The sequence below is a fragment of the Lycium ferocissimum genome, chromosome 3 (genome assembly GCF_029784015.1).
Source record: "Lycium ferocissimum isolate CSIRO_LF1 chromosome 3, AGI_CSIRO_Lferr_CH_V1, whole genome shotgun sequence".
Taxonomy (NCBI): domain Eukaryota; kingdom Viridiplantae; phylum Streptophyta; class Magnoliopsida; order Solanales; family Solanaceae; genus Lycium; species Lycium ferocissimum.
The window spans coordinates 41,731,701-41,738,897 of record NC_081344.1 but is presented as its reverse complement, the minus strand read 5'-3'; positions in this window follow the sequence as shown (position 1 = coordinate 41,738,897).

Sequence of the window (7,197 nt, the reverse complement as noted above, 5' to 3'; positions counted from 1 at the left end):
AGAATCGAGTACGTAAAATCGTAACGGACGAGGATCGGATCCATGCACTTACGAGTCGGACTTACGAAGCATACGGACGAAGCATAATATGTCGAGTTTGAGGAAATGCGGGCGACGGAGGCACAATACGGATCGAGAGATACGGGGGTGTGACGGACGGACTCTCGGACGGAGAACCGGCACTCGAAGTATGACGGACGAGAATCGAGTCCGGATCGGATGTACGAAATGTGACGGACGGATCCTTATCCAAATCGAGTTTCGTCATGCATGCGAGTCACAAGCATATACGGACATACATATCATAAATCGGATCCCGGCCCTTTAATAAGGGACGCGCGTAACGAGAACCCCCTCGTAGTACGGGACGCGGTGGACGAACGGATCATATCAAATGCCATCACGGCCGCCATCCCCATAATATCACATAATCGGATCATAATCGGATACGGACGGATCCCGGCCCGCACGTCCGAGGGACGCGGTGAACAATGCGGTGAAGTGCACGAATCACGGAACTGGCCCGGCGCGGTGAAGGAAGCGTTGAGGCATCCACGAACGGACTAATGAGAAACCATATGCATACGGACCGACATACGGACTTAATAAAGCCGAAATAGTTCGAAGAAAATAGATCAAATCGAGTAGGCGATTATATCGAACGAGTGTCGGAAGTCGAATAATGTCAAGATTCGAAAGATAGACATAATACTTATTAGTTAACGGACGAGAAACGTAATCGGGAGGTACCCGCTGAAAGAACGGACGAGAAATAGACCAATTTAAGCCATCACGGGAGTATCGGGGTTTTGTGGGCCCACCTCGGACCCAACCATAGTGAAATACGTAAATTATGGATAATAAACCTTAGGGAGTCGTCCATAACCATCTTAGAGTGTTTCGACTCCATTTATGGAAGTTGCGTACTTACGAGTCAATTTAGAAGAAATTGGTTCAATCTTCTTGAATGATTTGGCGCTATTTTCAATCTTGGATTGTGAGTCGCAGAAGTGCAATCAAGGCTCGCTTCCAAGCCTGTTACACTCAGAACATGCCAAAGAAAGATAGGGAAGGCTTTACATACCTTGGTTGTGCCTTACGCTCCTTAAGTCTCAATTCCCGTTTCGTCCAAAAAACTGCAAATGGTCATCTTTACCAGTTACTATTCATGCAAGTTAACATTTCAACTTTGGTTAAGTACTTGGCCACCGAAATTCGGGACTCTCCCCTATAAATGTGACACCCCCGAGATTCAACTCGGCTCAAAATATCAACAACAACAACCAAACAACATCCTTAACAACAACCACATCGAACTAGAACGCATTCTAACATGAATACTACTACTTCCTTCATAATATCATAACTTCCATTCTAACTTCAACAATGCGACCAAAAGCTACCAAACTACATTATTTTCCTTCCAAACTCATTAACGATAACCATAATTCGCATTTAAACCTTACTTCCATACTTATACCAAAAATCACATAAAATTCACCAAATTCCCGTAACAACATACAACCATTTTCGATGCCGTCTCAATTCATTAAACTTTGTTTATGTCATAAGAATCATAACGACACAACTAACATATTAAACAAAGCAATTCATCACCATTTTACACTTTTCCATAGCCACGGCCATACACTAATTTTGCCAACTCTCACTAATTCATTTAACTTCCACTTCCAATACAATTTCTACTATAACTACAACAAGATTCCAACATGAATTCAAATCATCATAGTCATACAATATATATGCATACTCACGGCCAACATACATACAATCCCAACACACAAAATTTTCATGCTTTTCATTCATTTTCCACTTACTACATCATATATACACCTCTCGCCAACATAACAAGAGCATAAGATTCTTACCTTTCCTTGAAGTTCTTCACTTGCCACTAGAATTTCCCTCTTGCCAAAATAATTATACTAAGTTGTAGAGCACCTTGAACTTAGTAAGAGTATAAGAGAATTACAACTTTTGAATCAAAGTAGAGAGCTTGGAAATTTTTTTCCCTTTTTTTTTTTCTCCCTAACCCGACGGCTCCCTTCTCTTTTTCTTGATTTTTCCTTTGATTTTCTTGAAAATTCTAGAGAGGCTCATGCATATATATCTCATAAATAATTGTCACATGATAGGCACATGGAAAATTTGCATAAAAATCTTGTGGGCTTGGCCTTCATGGCCGGCCACCCATTAAGTATTGGGCCCCGATTTTTCTTTCCATTTATTTGGCCCAATGAACTAACATTCTCATTTCAAATTTCCCGAAACAAACTTCCAAAATTCCAATCTTGCCCTTAGGCCTTCTCCATTGTTTCCGCATTCAAGCTTCCATATCCGCCACACACCTACTAAGAAAAAAATTCAAACATGGCCTCCTTTCTCATAAATCACAATTATTGCGAATTTTCCGATTATGCAAAAAGGCGGGATATAACAGGCTGCACCACCTAGACTACCCCCATATGGACACTCTCTCATAATATGGCCTTGACGGCCGCAAGAAAAGCAAGCGCCAGTAGCGAGACGACATTCCCCCGGATGGCGCCTGCCGCATCGAGAGCACTGAGGCATAGGTGGCCTCGTCTGACCTGATCCCCTGGACATCTGTGAACCCGAAGCCCTGGAGCTCTGACCAGCTCCTGAATACCCTGTGCTATCAAATCTCCTACCCGGGAACTGTGGAGGCGCACTCCGTGCTGGCTGGGGAGGATATCTGCTATACTGCTGCTGAGGCTGCCTGCCTCGAAACTCCCCAAAATAACCAGTCGATCTAGCCCTCTTGGGCTGGCCCCTGTCATGATCTCTATCGGGCCGACGCCCTCTGTGTCGATCTTCCATCCCCTGTGCATACGCCTGCACCCGAGCAATATCTATCCCTGGCTGGGAAGCCATTACCATACAGCTATCAACCAAATAATGATCCAGCCCCCTCACATAATGATGCACCCTATCAGCCATATCAGCTACAATAGTGGGCGCATGTCTAGCCAACGAATCAAACTCAAGACTATAATCTCGAACACTCCTGCCATTCTGCCTCAAATGCAAGAATCTATCCACTCTGGCTCGTCTCATCTCTGGAGGCAGAAAATGGCCAAGAAAGGCCTCTACGAACTCATCCCATACTGCTGGAGGAGCATCCTCGCCCCTAGACAACTCCCAGGACTCATACCAATTAACCGCTACATCACGTAACCGATACGAGGCCAACTCAACAGACTCAGTCTCGGAAGCTCTCATTATCCTCAATGTGCGCTGCATCTGCCGAATAAACTCCTGCGGATCCTCCACGTGCTTTAACCCGTAGAACTCTGGGGGATTACAAGTCAAGAAATCACGGGCCCTCAAACTATCATGTCTGTCCGCATAGTCACCTCCTAACCCATGCCTGCGAGCCTGCCCTGCCGCTAACCTGGTCAACAACTGAACTGCATCTCTCATAGCCCTATCCTCCGCCCCTGGCTGAGGAGCTGGAGGCTCGGGTGCTGGAACCTCGGGAGCTGGCGGTGGAGCCGCCCCCTGATCTGCAGCTGCTGCTGCCCTATGCTCCTCTGGTAGCGGCGGTGTAGCAGAGCTCGCTGACTGGAGCACAACCTCAGGCATAAGCTGGGCATGAGCCCTAGTAACCCTCCGAATCTGGCTGGTCTCTCCAGCCACTGCCTTGCCCTTCTGGGCAGCTGTCGCTTTCCTTGGAGGCATCGCTGTAAACATAATAATCCGTTAGGGAGGAATCATCCTGATAACACAGCTCTATCGCACGATCTAGAGTAAGAAGGAAAGATGACATCCTAAATGTCCTGTAGCTTCCTGTTTATAGATGTGGTGCACAACACACCGATAAACAGACTCTACTAGACACGGTCTGTAGACACTCCGAGGATGAACCTCTCTGATACCACTTTTGTCACGACCCAACCCCGTAGGCCGCAACTAGTGCCCGAGCTGGACACTAACATACATACCTGTTAGCTATAGTCAGCCCACAACTAGCATGATAAGAAACTTATAAATAAGGGGCAAGATGTCGTCTCAAACTATTATGTGTGTATATATACACATGTAATAGTTTGAGATGATATCTTTCCCCTTATATATAAGTTTCTTATCATGCTAGTTGTGGACTGATTATCGCTAACAGGTATGTATATTAGGGTCCAGCTCGGGCACTAGTCGCGGCTTACGGGGTTGGGTCGTGACAATTTGTTGACCCGAAGTAGCCGGTGGAGGAACTGGAGCCATAGGAGCTGGAGCTGAAGCTCCCTCTTGTTCCTCTAAATGAGGCGGAGTAGAAGAGGCATTAGATGGAGCCTCATTATGTGATTCACCCTCTTCGACATTCATTGGTGGCTCTCTTTCTACCCGCTTTTTCATCATAGTTTTGCCCTTCTGGGCGGCTGTAGCTTTTCCCTTTGGCGGCATTCTGAAATCATAGCACACTATAAGGGAGGAGAAAATCTTACACACGGCTCTATCGCACATTCTCATAAGAAGAAGAATGGTCATTTTTCCTAAATGCCCTGTAGCCTCCTGTTTATTAGCGTGGCGCGCAACACACCATAAACAAGACTCTACTAGACACGACTCGTAGACACTTTCTAGGACTGAACTGCTCTGATACCACTTTTGTCACGACCCGACTAGGGCCATGACGGGTACCCGGGGCTGACCACCGAGCACCACTCATTCTATTACTCATCCTGCGTTCATTCATATTTTTTATGCTCATAATCTTAGAAAAACTATTTTCATTTGAAACATATTTGCCTTTATATACATAAGCCCTTTGGCTATCAAAATAATATATACATACGACGAGAAACTGTGAGACCATACTACCCACACATACGTATCTGTTACACCTCGAAAATTTCCCCTTAGTATACAATGAATAGACTAACGAAGGACATGACGTATACGAGGCTTGGACAAGTAAGGAATAGTCTTAAATTGTCCTAATTAAGATTTCCAAAGACATTCGAGTTAAGGAAAGAAAGTTGTTAAGGAAAGCGAGTTATAAGTCGTGTGTCGGGCAAATTACGAGTATCAAGTTAATGATGTCTTAATAATGTTTTGGAGAAGAGTTATAATGTACCTTAGATTTCTAATGAAGTGATAAACAAGTGCTAAGAAGGTTCCATAAGGATTGGAGATCAAACGAGACGACGGGAACAACTTCGACGAAGCTGTGAGTTTCACGACCATATTCCACGGACAGCACTATGATCCACGGACTGTGGATGGGTCCGTGGGCCCCATTACCAGAAATGTTGACTGGCTGGTCATGAACCACGACCAGAACCATGGCCAACACCATGATCCATGGATCGTGAAACAGTGCGTGGAAGTCCCGACGGGCTGAACTTAGTTCAATTATATAATGATGTTCCCATTTCATTTATTTCATTCCCACACTTTTCTTCAACCTCTCAAGACCTCTAGAACCTTCCACATATTTCATCCACAAGAAAACCAAGGAAATCAAAGATCAACAACAAGAATTGAAGTGAATCAAGTGTATGAAACCTCATTAAAGTCATCCAAATCAAGGAAATCCCAAGAAAGGTGAAATAGGGTTTTGGTGCAAGAGGTGTATTACCCTTCAAGGCTTATTCCTCCATCATCTAAGGTGAGTTTTATGATCTTTATATATTGTTTAAAGTATTGATAAGTTGAAACACTTGGGTTGTAGAATAATATAGAAAATGGGTCATAAATGGGTGAATAGTATCATTGTTGAATGGTAGTTGGTTTGAATAATGAAAATGGATATGTTGAGATTATACATACGTTATAAATGACATGTAGGACATGGAATAAGTATTTTATGAGAAAGAACGCAATAATGGACTTTGATCATGATTATGGAGAATTGGAGTGAAATTGTGAAATGCAAATAATGTAAATGAGTGACGATTGTTGTTAGCGATATCGTGATTGTTGTCATGAATGTTGGGAGTTGATATGGAATATGGAGGAAGGTAGTATAAACGAAGGAAATGCTGCCCAATTTTCTCTAGCTTTAGTAAGTACGTTCTTATGATTGTTTAGCTAATGTCGATACGAATTCCCTTGAAGGTATAAACGAGTGCATTAAAGAAGATTGAGCAAGCAATAGAATAACTAAACGACAGAGGTATGTAAGGCTCAACCCTTCTTCCTAAGGTATGAATCTTATGCATATTTTCCTCCTTCTTCGCGAATTTCCTACATTCCGAAAGACTAAGAGCCTATGTTCATGAATAGTCATACGAGATAAGAGATACGCTATGAGTGTGATAATGATAATGCTAAGTTCAAGCTTAATGATTCTAGAGATTACGATATGGTGTGCCTACAAAGTTAATAATGTTGACTACGATTCATTAATGTTTCCCTCATGTACACTCACCTTAAAATGTAGTCCCTCCAAGGTGAGATATAACGGCTATGATTCCGCCATAACGTAATCGGGGGTTACGACCTTATGTCACCCCGATACAGCTATAGTTGCCTCTAAGTTCTAATGTATGTTTTGATGACATATGTATGATGATATTAAGTTATGATATGCCTATGAACTGAATGATAATGATAAGTGTATGACATGTATGACGATGAGATTCCACCGTGCCTAATTGGCCGGGCATGTCACCGCTACGGCGGGCTGCGTATAATTGCACCGTGCCTAGATGGTCGGGCATGTCACCGCTAAAGCGGGCTGCTATGTTTACACCGAGCCTAGAGGGCTAGGAATGACACCACTAGTGGGCTGCATATGATGGTTACCCGGACGCGGGTTAACGAAAAGATGATGTATGATTGGTATGATGATGCATGTATGGTATGATGATGTATATGTGATATGATAAGGCATACGCTATGATAATGCACATGATATGCTTACGCGTGATGTATGTATATGAAATGTATCTATACTTAAAGGAGTACACAGGTTGTATCCTCATCTCATGATTAATGATTTTATTATTATGCTTACTTCATTCCTGCCTTACATACTTAGTACAATGTTCGTACTGACATCCATTTTCTTTGGACAGTGTGTTCATGCCCACAGGTGGGCAGGGAGACGGTGCGGATCCATAGGAGCTAGTAGCTAATTTGAGAGCACTCCATTTTCCGGAGGTGCCATTAATTATTCTTTTGGTATATATATATCTATATATTTTGGGCACG